Source organism: Arachis stenosperma, chromosome 5 (genome assembly GCF_014773155.1).
Source record: "Arachis stenosperma cultivar V10309 chromosome 5, arast.V10309.gnm1.PFL2, whole genome shotgun sequence".
In the NCBI taxonomy this organism is placed as follows: Eukaryota; Viridiplantae; Streptophyta; class Magnoliopsida; order Fabales; family Fabaceae; genus Arachis; species Arachis stenosperma.
The window spans coordinates 121,514,674-121,529,479 of record NC_080381.1 but is presented as its reverse complement, the minus strand read 5'-3'; positions in this window follow the sequence as shown (position 1 = coordinate 121,529,479).

Here is a 14,806-nt window from a genome sequence, read left to right as displayed (position 1 = left end):
AATAAATAGAAAATAAAAAGGGATAGAAATACTTATGTAAATCAATAGTGGGAATTTCAGATAGGCGTGTGGAGATGCTAGAATCATTTCGAATCTCTACTTTCTTACTACTTTCATCCAATCCTTCTTACTCCTTTCCATGGCAAGCTGTATGTAGGGCATCACCATCATCAATGGCTACTTTAAATCCTCTCGGGAAAATGGTCCTATGCGCTGTCACTGCACGGCTAATCGTCTGGAGGCATCACCCTTGTTGATGGCTACATCTCATCCTCTCAGTGAAAATGGTCCAAATGCTCTGTCACAGCACGGCTAATCATCTGTCGATTCTCAATCAGGTTGGAGTAGAATCCATTGATTCTTTTGCGTCTGTCACTAACGCCCAGCCTTCAGGAGTTTGAAGCTCGTCACAGTCATTCAATACCGGAATCCTACTCGGAATACCACAGACAAGGTTAGACTTTCCGGATTCCCGGGATCCTACTTGGAATACCACAGACAAGGTTAGACTTTCCGGATCCCCATGAATGCCGCCATCTATCTAGCTTATACCACGAAGATTCTGTTGGGGAATCTAAGAGATATGCGCCCGGCCTAAGGTAGAACGGAAGTGGTTGTCAGTCACGCACGTTCATAAGTGAGAATGATGATGAGTGTCACGAATCATCACATTCATCAAAGTGTTGTGCAACGTATATCTTGGAATAAGAATAAAAGAGAATTGAATAGAAAGTAATAGTAATTATATTGAAACTTGAGGTACAGCAGAGCTCCACACCCTTAATCTATGGTGTGCAGAAACTCCACCGTTGAAAATACATAAGTGAAAGGTTCAGGCATGGCCGAATGGCCAGCCCCCTAAAACGTGATCAATGGCCCCCTAAGATGAAGAATAAAACAAAACTGAGACCAAAGATGAAACATGGTCAAAAGACGTCTAATACAATAGTTAAATGTCCTATATATACTAGACTAGCTACTAGGGTTTACATGAGTAAGTAATTGATGCATAAATCCACTTCCGGGGCCCACTTGGTGTGTGCTTGGGCTGAGCTTGATCTATCCACGAGCTGAGGCTTCTCTTGGAGTTGAACTCCAAGTTATAACGTGTTTTGGGCGTTCAACTCCGGATCATGACGTGTTTCTGGCGTTTAACTCCAGACAGCAGCATGTACTTGGCGTTCAATGCCAATTTACGTCATCAATTTCCGAATAAAGTATGGACTATTATATATTGCTGGAAAGCTCTGGATGTCTACTTTCCAACGCCATTGAGAGAGCGCCATTTGGAGTTCTGTAGCTCCAGAAAATTCATTTCAAGTGCAAGGAGGTCAGATTCCAACAGCATCAGCAATCCTTTTGTCAGCTTTTTTCAGAGTGTTGCTCAAGTCCCTCAATTTCAGCCAGAAATTACCTGAAATTACAGTAAAACACACAAACTCATAGTAAAGTCCAGAAATGTGAATTTAACATAAAAACTAATGAAAACATCCCTAAAAGTAGCTTGAACTTACTAAAAACTACCTAAAAACAATGCCAAAAAGCGTATAAATTATCCGCTCATCAATACCTAATCTACTCAGTCAATTTTTAGTATTAACCCAACCTACTAACACAAACTAGGTAAAGAGCTCAACTCGAGGTGGAACTAGTCTTTTCAAAATTTCATTTGTGAATTTGTAGTTAAGAATATCATCCGCCAAAGTCTTTTCCTGCAATACCTGCACAAATGAATTAGTAGTATAAACGTATTTCTTGTCAAATTTCTACACCACTCTATCTTGTACTTCTACTATCTATCTCATAGCTTGCAAAACATCAAGCAGTTGATTCAAACTTTCTATCTCCCATTGGCAAAGTTCCTTTCTCCATTAGAAGTTCCAACCGCACTCTATCCCATTCCAAAACCTATAGTCCCTAATTATAGATCCTTTTAGTTTGAAATCAAGAAGAGTTTTGAAAAGGAGACTTTCAATTTTCTCGTTTGTAATCATGTATCCTCCTAAAATCTGGTGGATCTACCATCATTACTTCTATAGCAAGTCCATCATCAATTATCTTTTTTCTGACATACTGCTCCTTTATTCGTAGTTAACATATGTCTCTCCACAGGTTCTTTTTTACTAGTAATGTTTTAGTTGATAACAACTTACTAGAGTTTAAATTATTGCATGAGCACACAACCTTCTTCCATAGCAGAAATATTTCTTAGAAAATCTCCACATCATTTAAATAGTAAAGCTGTATTACGAACCACCGTATCTCCCACTCCCAAACCTCCTAGTTTCTTTGGTGCATCTCCCACTTTATTAGAGCCAAACCAAGTCGTCAATCTTCCTTCCCCCAAAAGAACCTCTTTTGCAATGAGATTATTTTTTCACTACCACAACTGGCATCTTATGCAAACTCAGGTAGAAAATAGGTAGACTATTGATAACTAACTTGATGATAACCAACTTTTCTACTTTACTAAGGACCTTTGCTTTTCACAAGCTAAGTTTTTTCTCTACCTTATCTATTACCGACTTCCATATTTTTACCAGCCAAGAGTTCGCTCCTAGGTTAATACCAAGATACCTCACCGATAGAACTACCGTCTGACACCCTAGTAACCGACACATCCGTCCAACCTACTCTTGACTGCAATTCACCGGTATCAAGATGGACATCTAAAAATTAATGCTCAATCCATACATCATTTCAAAACACCTCAGAAGTCTCTTATAATTTCTCACTAACTCCTCTTCTGGTGGATAGAACAATATAGTGTCATCAGTAAACTGGAGATGTGATAGCTCTGTATTATCCCTTCCCAATAAAAGTGAAGATATTCTCCTATTCTTTACCGCCTCCCCAATCAATCTATTCAACACATCCACCACAATAATGAACAAAATGGTGACAATGGATCACCTTGTCGAAGACCCATTTTTATTTTGAATAGTTTTGATGGTGACCCGTTAACCAGAATAGAGATAGATACTAACTTAATACACTTCCTAATCCAAGTCCTCCATCTTCTCTTGAACCCCATATTTTCTAGCACAATATCAACAAAGTTCCACTTGATGGTTTCTGATGCCTTCTTCTTCAGTTTTAAGCATTACACAGTTTCACAGGTAATTAACGCTCCATCATGTATCATCTTCCCTTTGACAAAGGCACTTTGTGATTTCCCAACTAAACCTGTCATTACACTCTTCATTCTTCTCTTCAACACTTTAGATTAGCCTTATATACACACCCAACTACGGTGATAGGTCTGAGGTCTTTATCTCCTTCGCGCTAACAAATTTTGGAGCCAAAGCTTCCTATGTAACATTAGAGTCTACTGATAACCTTGCCGCATCAAAGAAACTTATCACAACTGTAGTAAATTTCACTTCAATCTTTTCCCAGCACTTTTTTTTATAAAATTCATGTTATATCTATCGCTACCTGGAGTCTTAGATGATTTACAATTCCATATTGCCTCTTTCACTTCCTCCACCAATGGCATCACCATTTTTGCTTTAGCTTTCCCCATCTCCAACCATTTGACTAAACCATCTCAAAAGCTAATATTTGGAGAAGTTTCCTGGTGGTACAAATTTCTATAAAAATCTCTAATTGCAATCTTAATTCTTGCATGATTCTTTATCAATCTCCCATTAATCACTAATGTCTAAATATGACTATTCCTTCTTCTTGCCATGGCAATGTTGTGGAAGTATCTTGTGTTTCTATCCATCTTTTTAGCATGCTAAGATCTAGACATTTGCTTCTAGTGAATATCTTGTCTCACATACCACTTCTCACAGCACCTTACTACCATCTTTCTTTTTGCCTCCACCGTACCATCATATACCTCGTTGCTAACTATATCATCTACATTTTTTATCTCGTCCTCAAATCTTTTATCTTCTCAGTTATATCACCAAAGTGCTGCTTATGCCATATACCCAGTGGTTTTGACAATGTCTTCAATTTATCTAAGTATTGAACATCTCCTAATCCCCTTCATTATTCCTTTACCATTCTTATGAACGGTTCATGCGTGAACCATGAGTCTTAGCTACAGAACAGTTTTGGACCCTCAACTATTCTTCTATCTTTCACTATTAAGGGGCAATGATCTGATAATGCTCTTGACCTTCCCTTTAGTCGTGTATCCGAGTATGCTTCTAACCATCCTAAGCTAACCAAACTCCTATTAATATGACGGTAAGACTGAACTCTAAACTATGTATACTTGTGGTCATTTAGCGCTAAGTCAATCAATTCCATATCATTTATCCATGTTCTAAAGTTTTCAACAGACGTTGACAAGCTAGTCGCTCCTTTTTGTTTCTTCAGATGCACAATTTTATTGAAGTCTTCCATATAACAAAAAGGAACCTAACACAATCCTGCAATATAACTTAATTCCTCCCACGTTAAAAGCTTCTCATCTCTCACATGCGGTCCATATACCAGACAAATAGCACAGTGACAATTATCTTTGGCCATCACTCCTTCTACACACAATCACCTATCTCCTTTATATAGCAATTATTTAATTTAAACACTAATAATCCCATATTAACAATAAACCTTCGGATGCCCTAATAGAACTTACAAACTCCCAACTAGCTCCATCGTTTCCCGAATTCGTACTACATCAAATTTATTCACCACCTCTTTTTTTTGCCTCTATCAAACCCAACATATCCAGTCTAAACTTATTTTTAAATTTTTTTTATCATACTTAATTTTTCAACTCCTCCTAACCCCCTAACATTGCAAGAGCTTAAAATCATTTAAAATTCTTATTACACACTTGTTTGCAATTTTTTAAGTGACTTCTTCTGACTTTTTCTTTTTGCTTTGACTGTCTTCGTTTCAAAGCTATTGCTTCATTTTGCTCCTAGAGAATACCTATAATGTCCTCCTCATCAGTACATTAAATCACACTTAACTCCACAGGCAGTTTCCAAGCCTTTTTGTTCTTTGCCATTTCTTCTTCCTAACTCTGTCTTTGGTTGTCTTTGTGAAACTCAGTACCTTCATCCATACCAACCTCTATTTTAGACTCTTTTTTTACATGGTCTTCACGTTCCTTTCATTAACCATCATCATAAACATCTCCCAAATTCACTGCCAATCTTCTCCCCTCCTCCGATTTTGTGCCTTTTATTCCACTGGGTTCCCCTTCATCCTCTTGTGCGTCTCTGTTAAAGCTTTTGGCACTACCATCACACTGGCCATCCAGAACTACATATGCTCCTCATCTTGCCCCTCATCCCGTGATATCTCTCTCTTTGAGGGTTATTTTCTTTCGATTGTAATGTTCTTGTTCTCTTGCTAATTATTTGTTCGTGCGCTTCCTGACTTTGTCGTATCCTGTCGCGAGCAGTGGAGACCACTGCGTTATTGATGATTTCATCAGGCCTACCATATGCAGTGTCACCAACACCTTCCTGACTCATGTAATGCATTCCATTGTCCTTGGGTCGCCTCCCTTCCACCGAGCATCACGTCTCTTGCGCCACGCAAATGCCACTGAGAATCGGGCAGGGCACATGTTGGATTTAATGTCTACTCCTCCAAGCAGGTCAAATTTGCAATCGGGTTACATCCTACAAGGTTGGGGAGCCCAAAACCAACTTCACTCATACGGGCCTTATCCTTCATCTTACTACTAATTTTGAATTCTAACTTGTTGGCCCAATTTGTGCCAAGCCCACTAATCCCTCTTCTATAGGAATCTGATTTCTCTCTTTTTAAATCCTCATAATTACATGATATGATACAATCCAAATCTTCTTCTTGGTGAATTTCAACCGATCCCATAAAATCCTCCTTCTCCTTTATTACCGTATAATCAATGCTCTCATAATTATGCTCTGAATACTTATGATTTCATTCATTTAAATCTGAGCACGAAATGACCACTTTTTCATTGTCATGTTCATCATTCCTACATTTCTTCGACATCAGCACAGCTGTTGGATCCCATCCAACCATTAGTTTCTCAACGCAATTATTGACTGCACCACTTATATTATCATGCTTAATATCTTCTCCATTTACTATGTGATTATCTCCTTCCTTAGCCTTTGTCTTCGAAAAGCATTCTTCCTGATACACTTCTCCACTAACCTCTTTCACTAGGGCATTGATGCATGAGCGTCTTTAGTTGTTTTTAGTTATTATTTCCTTGAAAAAAGTTAGTGATTTCTTTATTTTTATTAAGATTCTTATGCTTTTATTCAATATTTCTTGGAGTTACTTTGAGCTTTGATTTAAGTAGAAAAGTGTTGAAAATTTAAAGAAAAGAACAACGAGGAGCTAAAAATTGAAGACAAGTGCAAAGAGAATTCATGGATGCTGTCAATCTTGATCTCATCACACTCCAATGAGCATAACTTGATCTATAGAAATTTAAATGACGTGGTTTTAGCGACATTAGAAACCTAACGTCCAGAGCTTTCTAACGATATATAATAATTTATAACTTCTCTCTGGCTTCACGGTGCTATACACCATGACATCGACGCTAAACGCCAAACTGCTTCCCACTCACCAATCCATGCGGGAGGAGCAGCGCTGAACGCTAGAAACCGACACTAAACGCTAGACCTACAGCAAGGAGTGCACGAAGTACATCAATTGTGATGTTTTGTGACACTAAACACTAGCAACGTCCCAAGCTCATGATTACGCATATATTAAGAGCCGTTTCTGAATCCTTTTTGCAACCTTCTTTTCTCCCCTTCGTTTCTTTTTCACTTAACCTTCACAAAAAATTAGGATTTCTATTTTTCTACATTTTTCAATTTTCACTTTTTATACTTTTAGGATTTTCTCTGCACCATGAGCAACTAAATCTCCATTGTTAAGGTTAGGAGCTCTATTTATTTTGATAGATTAATACTATTATTCTTCTACTTATGATCTCCTCCTCTAACATGGTCAAATCTGCAATCGGGTTACACCCTACCCGGTTGGGGAGCCTAAAACCAACTTCACTCATATGGGTCTTATCCTTCATTTGATTACTAATTTTGATTTCCAACTTGTTGGGCCTATTTGCACCAAGCCCACTAATCCCTCTTCTATAGGCATCTGATTGCTCCCTAATTAAATCCAGATAATTACATGATATGATGCAATCCAAATCTTCTTCTTGGTGAACTTTAACTGATCCCACAAAATCCTCCTTCTCCTTTATTATCGTATAATCAGTACTTTCATAATTATGCTTTGAATACTTATGATTCCATTCATTTAAATCTGAGCACAAAATGACCACTTTGTCCTTGTCATGTTCATCATCCCTACGTTTCTTCGACATCAGCACAGCTGCTGGATCCCATCCAACCATCAGTTTCTCCACGCCATTATTAACTGCACCACTTATATCATCATGCATAATATCTTCTCCATCTATTATGTGCCTATCTCGTTGCTCAGCCTTTGTCTTTAGAAAGCATTCTTCCTGATACACTTTTCTACCGACCTCTTTCACTAGGGCATTGATACAAGAGTATCTTTAGTTATTTTTAGTTATTATTTCCTTGAATAAAGTTAGTGATTTCTTTATTTTTATTAAGATTCTTATGATTTTAATCAATATTTCTTGGAGTTACTTTGAACTTTGATTTACGTAGAAAAGTGTTAAAAACTTAAAGAAAAGAATAAGGAGGAACTAAGAATTGAAGACAAGTGCAAAGAGAATTCATGGATGCTGTCAATCTTGACCTCCTCACACTCCAACGAGTATAACTTAATCTATTGAAATTTAAATGACGTGGTTTTAGCGACATTAGAAAGCTAACATCCGAAGCTTACCAACGATATATAATAGTTTATAACTTCTCTCCAGCTTCTCGGTGCTATACACTGTGACATTGACGCTAAACACCAAACTGCGTTCCACTACCATTCAATGCGAGACGTGCGGCGCTGAATGCTAGAAAATGGCATTAAACGCCAGACCTGTAGAAAGGAGTGCGCGAATACCATCAATTATGATGTTTAGTGGTGTTAAATGCCAACAACGGCCCAAGCCCATGATTACGCTGATATTAAGAGCCATTTCTGAATCGTTTTTGCGAACCTTCTTTTCTCCCTTTCATTCTTTTTTCTTTTTTCCTACACAAAAAATTAGGATTTCTATTTTTCTGCACTTTTCAGTTTTCACTTTTTACACTTTTAGGATTTTCTCCACAGCATGAGCAACTAAATCACTATTGTTATGGTTAGGAGCTCTATTTATTTTGATAGATTAATACTATTATTCCTCTACTTTTGATCTCCTCCTCCAACCAGGTCAAATCTACAATCGGGTTACACCCTACCCGGTTGGGGAGCTCGAAACCAACTTCACTCATATGGGCCTCACCCTTCATCTGACTACTAATTTTGATTTCTAACTTGTTGGGCATATTTGCATCAATCCCACAAATCCATCTTCTATAGGCATCTGATTGCTCCCTTATTAAATCTTCATAATTACATGATATGATGCAATCCAAACATTCTTCTTGGTGAACTTCAACATATCCCACAAAATTCTCCTTCTCCTTTATTACCGTATAATCAGTGCTCTCATAATTATATTTTGAATACTTATGATTCTGTTAATTTAAATCTGAGCACGAAATGACCACTTTGCTCTTGTCATGTTTATCATCCCTGCATTTTTCTTTGACATCAGCACCACTGCTGGATCCCATCCAACCATTAGTTTCTCCACGCCATTATTGACTGCACCACTTATATCATCATGCTTAATATCTTCTCCATCTACTATGTGCCTATTTCCTTGTTCAGTCGTTGTCTTTAGAAAACATTCTTCCTGATACACTTCTCCACTGACCTCTTTCACTAGGGCGTTGATGCATGAGTATCTTTAGTTGTTTTTAGTTTTTATTTCCTTGAATAAAGTTAGTGATTTCTTTATTTTTATTAAGATTCTTATGCTTTTAATCAAAATTTCTTGGAGTTACTTTGACCTTTGATTTATGTAGAAAAGTGTTGAAAACTTAAAGAAAAGAACAAAGAGGAACTAAGAATTGAAGAAAAGTGCAAAGAGAATTCATGGATACTGTCAATCCTGCCCTCCTCACACTCCAACAAGCATACGTGATCTATAGAGGTTTAAATGATGTGGTTTCAACGACATTAGAAAGCAAACGTCCGAAACTTTCTAACGATATATAATAGTTTATAACTTCTCTCTGGCTTCACGACGCTACACACCGTGACATCGGCACTAAATGCCAAACTGCATCCCACTCACCATTCCATGCGAGAAGAGCAACAGTGAATGCCAGAAACTAGCACTAAACGCCAGACCTGCAGTAAGGAGTGCGCGAATTGCATCAATTGTGATGTTTAGTGGCGCTAAATTCCAGCAACGGCCCAACCCCATGATTACCCTAATATTAAGAGCCGTTTCTGAAACCTTTTTAGAAACTTTCTTTTCTCCCCTTCATTCTTTTTTCTTTTTACCTACACAAAAAATTAGGATTTCTAATTTTCTGCACTTTTCAGTTTTCACTTTTTACACTTTTTGGATTTTCTCTACAGCATGAGCAACTAAATCACCATTGTTAAAGTTGGGAGCTCTATTTATTTTGATGGATTATTACTATTATTCTTCTACTTTTGATCTCCTCCTCCAACCAGGGCAAATCTACAATCGAGTTACACCCTACCCGGTTGGGGAGGCCAAAACCAACTTCACTCATATGGGCCTTACCCTTCATCTGACTACTAATTTTGATTTCTAACTTGTTGGGCCTATTTGCACCAATCCCACTAATCCTTCTTCTATAGGCATCTGACTGCCTCCTTATTAAATCCTCATAATTACATGATATCATGCAATCCAAACCTTCTTCTTGGTGAACTTCAACCGACCCCACAAAATCCTCCTTCTCCTTTATTACCGTATAATCAGTGCTTTCATAATTATGCTTTGAATACTTATAATTCCATTAATATAAATCTGAGCATGAAATGACCACTTTTCCCTTGTCATGTTCATCATCCCTACGTTTTCTTTCAACATCAGCACCGCTGCTGGATCCCATCCAACCATCAGTTTCTTCACGTCATTATTGACTGTACCACTTATATCATCATGCTTAATATTTTTTCCATCTACTATGTGCCTATCTCCTTGTTCAGTCCTTGTCTTCAGAAAGCATTCTTCCTGATACACTTTTCCACTGACCTCTTTCACTAGGGTGTTGATGCAAGAGTATCTTTAGTTGTTTTTAGTTATTATTTCCTTGAAGAAAGTTAGGGTTTTCTTTATTTTTATTAAGATTCTTATGATTTTAATCAATAATTCTTGGAATTACTTTGAGCTTTTATTTATGTAGAAAAGTGTTGAAAACTTAAAGAAAAGAACAAAGAGGAACTAAGAATTGAAGACAAGTGCAAAGAGAATTCATGGATGCTGTCAATTTTGACCTCCTCACACTCAAACGAGCATAACTTGATCTATAGAGGTTTAAATGACGTGGTTTCAGCGACATTAGATATCTAACATCCGGAGCTTACCAAAGATATATAATAGTTTATAACTTCTCTCTAGCTTCACGGCACTATACACCGTGACATCGACGCTAAACGCCAAACTACGTCCCACTACCATTCCATGCGGGGCGAGCGGCGCTAAATGCTAGAAACTGACACTTAACGCCAGACCTGTAGAAAGGAGTGCGCAAATACCATCAATTGGGATGTTTAGTGGCGTTAAATTCCAGCAACGGCCCAAGCCCATGATTATGCTGATATTAAGAGCCGTTTCTGAATCCTTTTTGCAAACCTTCTTTTCTCCCATTCGTTCCTTTTTCACTTTACTACACAAAAAATTAGGATTTTTATTTTTTTGCACTTTTCGGTTTTCACTTTTTACACTTTTAGGACTTTCTCTACACCAGAGCAACTAAATCTCCATTGTTAGGATTAGGAAATCTGTTTATTTTAATAGATTAATACTATTATTCTTCTACTTTTGATCTCCTCTTCCAACCATGTCAAATCTACAATCGGGTTTCACCCTACCCGGTTGGGGAGCTCAAAACAAACTTCACTCATATGGGCCTTATCCTTCATCTGATTACTAATTCTGATTTCCAACATATTTGGCCTATTTGCACCAAGCCCACTAATCCCTCTTCTATAGGCATTTGATTGCTCCCTTATTAAATCCTCATAATTACATGATATGATACAATCCAAATCTGAGCACAAAATGACCACTTTGCTCTTGTTATGTTCACCATCCCTACGTTTTTCTTCGACATCAGCACCGCTGCTGGATCCCATCCAACCATCAATTTCTCCACGTCATTATTGACTGCACCACTTATATCATCATGCTTAATATCTTCTCCATCTACTATGTGCCTATCTCCTTGTTCAGTCTTTGTCTTCAAAAAGCATTCTTCTTGATACACTTCTCCACTGACCTCTTTCACTAGGACTTTGATGCATGAGTATCTTTAGTTGTTTTTAGTTTTTATTTCCTTGAATAAGTTAGTGATTTCTTTATTTTTATTACTATTCTTTTTGTTTTTAATCAATATTTTTTGGAGTTACTCTTAGCTTTGATTTATGTATAAAAGTGTTGAAAACTTAAAGAAAAGAACAAGGAGGAACTAAGAATTGAATACAAGTGCAAAGTGAATTCATGGATGCTGTCAATCCTGTCCTCCTCACACTCCAACGAGCATAACGTGATCTATAGAGGTTTAAATGATGTGGTTTTAACGACATTAGAAAGCTAACATTTGGAACTTTCGAACGATATATAATAGTTTATAACTTCTCTCTAGCTTCACAGCGCTATACACCGTGACATCGGCGCTAAACACCAAGCTGCATCCCACTCAGCATTCTATGCGGGAGGAGTTGCGCTGAGCAGAAACTGGCACTAAATGCCAGACCTGTAGCAAGGAGTGCGCGAATTGCATTAATTATGATGTTTAGTGGCGTTAAAATTTCAGTAACGGCCCAAGCCCATGATTACGCTGATATTAAGAGCCGTTTCTGAATAATTTTTGCGAACCTTATTTTCTCCCTTTCATTCTTTTTTCTCTTTTCCTACACAAAAAATTAGGATTTCTATTTTTCTGCACTTTTCAGTTTTCAATTTTTACACTTTTAGGATTTTCTCTATAGCATGAGCAACTAAATCACCATTGTTATGGTTAGGAGCTCCATTTATTTTGATGGATTACTACTATTATTCTTCTACTTTTGATCTCCTCCTCCAACTAGGTCAAATCTACAATCGGGTTACACCCTACACGGTTGGGGAGCCCAAAACCAACTTCACTCATATGGGCCTCACCTTTCATCTGACTACTAATTTTGATTTCTAACTTGTTGGGCCTATTTGCCCCTATCCCACTAATCCATCTTCTACTATCTGATTGCTCCCTTATTAAATCCTCATAATTACATGATATCATGCAATCCAAACCTTCTTCTTGGTGAACTTCAACCGATCCCACAAAATCCTCCTTCTCCTTTATTACCGTATAATCAGTGCTCTCATAATTTTGTTTTGAACTCTTATAATTCTATTAATTTAAATCTGTGCATGAAATGACCACTTTGCCCTCGTCATGTTCATCATCCCTATATTTTTCTTCGACATCAGCACCGCTACTGGATTCCATCCAACCATCAGTTTCTCCACGTCATTATTGACTGCACCACTTATATCATCATGCTTAATATCTTCTCCATCTACTATGTGCCTATTTCCTTGTTCAGTCGTTGTCTTTAGAAAACATTTTTCCTGATACACTTCTCCACTGACCTCTTTCACTAGGGCGTTGATGCATGAGTATCTTTAGTTGTTTTTAGTTTTTATTTCCTTGAATAAAGTTAGTGATTTATTTATTTTTATTAAGATTCTTATGCTTTTAGTCAATATTTCTTGGAGTTACTTTGACCTTTGATTTATGTAGAAAAGTGTTGAAAACTTAAAGAAAAGAACAAGGAGGAATTAAGAGTTGAAGACAAGTGCAAAGAGAATTCATGGATGCTGTCAATCCTGCCCTCCTCACACTCCAACAAGCATAACGTGATCTATAGAGGTTTAAATGATGTGGTTTCAACGATATTAGAAAGCTAACATATAGAGCTTTCCAACGATATATAATAGTTTATACCCGGTGCTATACACTATGACATCGGCGCTAAACACCAAAATGCATCCCACTTACCATTCCATGCGGGAGGAGTGGCACTGAACACCAGAAACTGGCACTAAACGCCATATCTGCAGCAAGTAGTGCGCGAATTGCATCAATTGTTATGTTTAGTGACGCTAAATTCTAGCAACGGCCTAAGCCCATGATTACGCTGATATTAAGAGCCGTTTCTGAATCCTTTTTGCGAACCTTATTTTCTCCCTTTCATTCTTTTTTCTCTTTACCTATACAAAAAATTAGAATTTCTATTTTTCTGCACTTTTCAGTTTTCACTTTTTACACTTTTAGAATTTTCTCTACAGCATGAGCAACTAAATCACCATTGTTATGATTAGGAGCTCTATTTATTTTGATGGATTAATACTATTATTCTTCTACTTTTGAACTCCTCCTCCAACCAGGTCAAATCTACAATCAGGTTACACCCTATGACCCTACCTAGTTGGGGAGCCCGAAACCAACTTCACTCATATGGGCCTTACCCTTCATCTGACTACTAATTTTGATTTCTAACTTGTTGGGCCTATTTGCACTAATCCCACTAATCCATCTTCTATAGGCATCTGATTGCTCTCTTATTAAATACTCATAATTACATGATATGAAGCAATCCAAATATTCTTCTTGGTGAACTTTAACCGATCTGACAAAATTATCCTTCTCCTTTATTACCATATAATCAGTGCTCTCATAATTATATTTTGAATACTTATGATTCCATTCATTTAAATCTAAGCACGAAATGACCACTTTGCCATTCTCATGTTCATCATCCCTATGTTTTTTTGACATCAGCACCGCTGCTGAATTCCATCCAACCATCAGTTTCTCCACGTCATTATTGACTGCACCACTTATATCATCATGCTTAATATCTTCTCCATCTATCACGTGCCTATCTCCTTGTTCAGCCTTTGTCTTCGGAAAGCATTCTTCCTGATACACTTCTCCACCGACCTCTTTCACTAGGGCGTTGATGCATGAGCATCTTTAGTTATTTTTAGTTATTATTTTCTTGAATTAAGTTAGTGATTTCTTTATTTTTATTAAGATTCTTATGCTTTTAATCAATATTTCTTGGAGTTACTTTGAGCTTTGATTTATGTATAAAAGTGTTTAAAACTTAAAGAAAAGAACAAGGAGAGCTGTCAACCCTGACCTTCTCACACTCCCACAAGCATAACTTGATCTATAAAGATTCAAATGATGTGGTTTCAGTGACATTAGAAAACTAACGTCCAAACTTTCCAACGATATATAATAGTTTATAATTTCTCCCTAGCTTCAACGCGCTAAACACCGTGACATCAGCGCTAAATGCCAAACTGCGTCCCACTCACCATTCCATGCGGGAAGAGCGGCGCTGAACGCCAGAAACTGGCATTAAATGCCAGACCTGCAGCAAGGAGTGTGCGAATTGCATCAATTGTGATGTTTGGTGGCGCTAAACGCCAACAACAACCCATGCCCATGATTACGCTGATATTAAGAGCCGTTTTTGAATCCTTTTTGCGAACCTTCTTTTCTCCCCGTCGTTCCTTTTTCTCTTTACCTACACAAAAAATTAGGATTTCTATTTTTCTGCACTTTTCAGTTTTCAC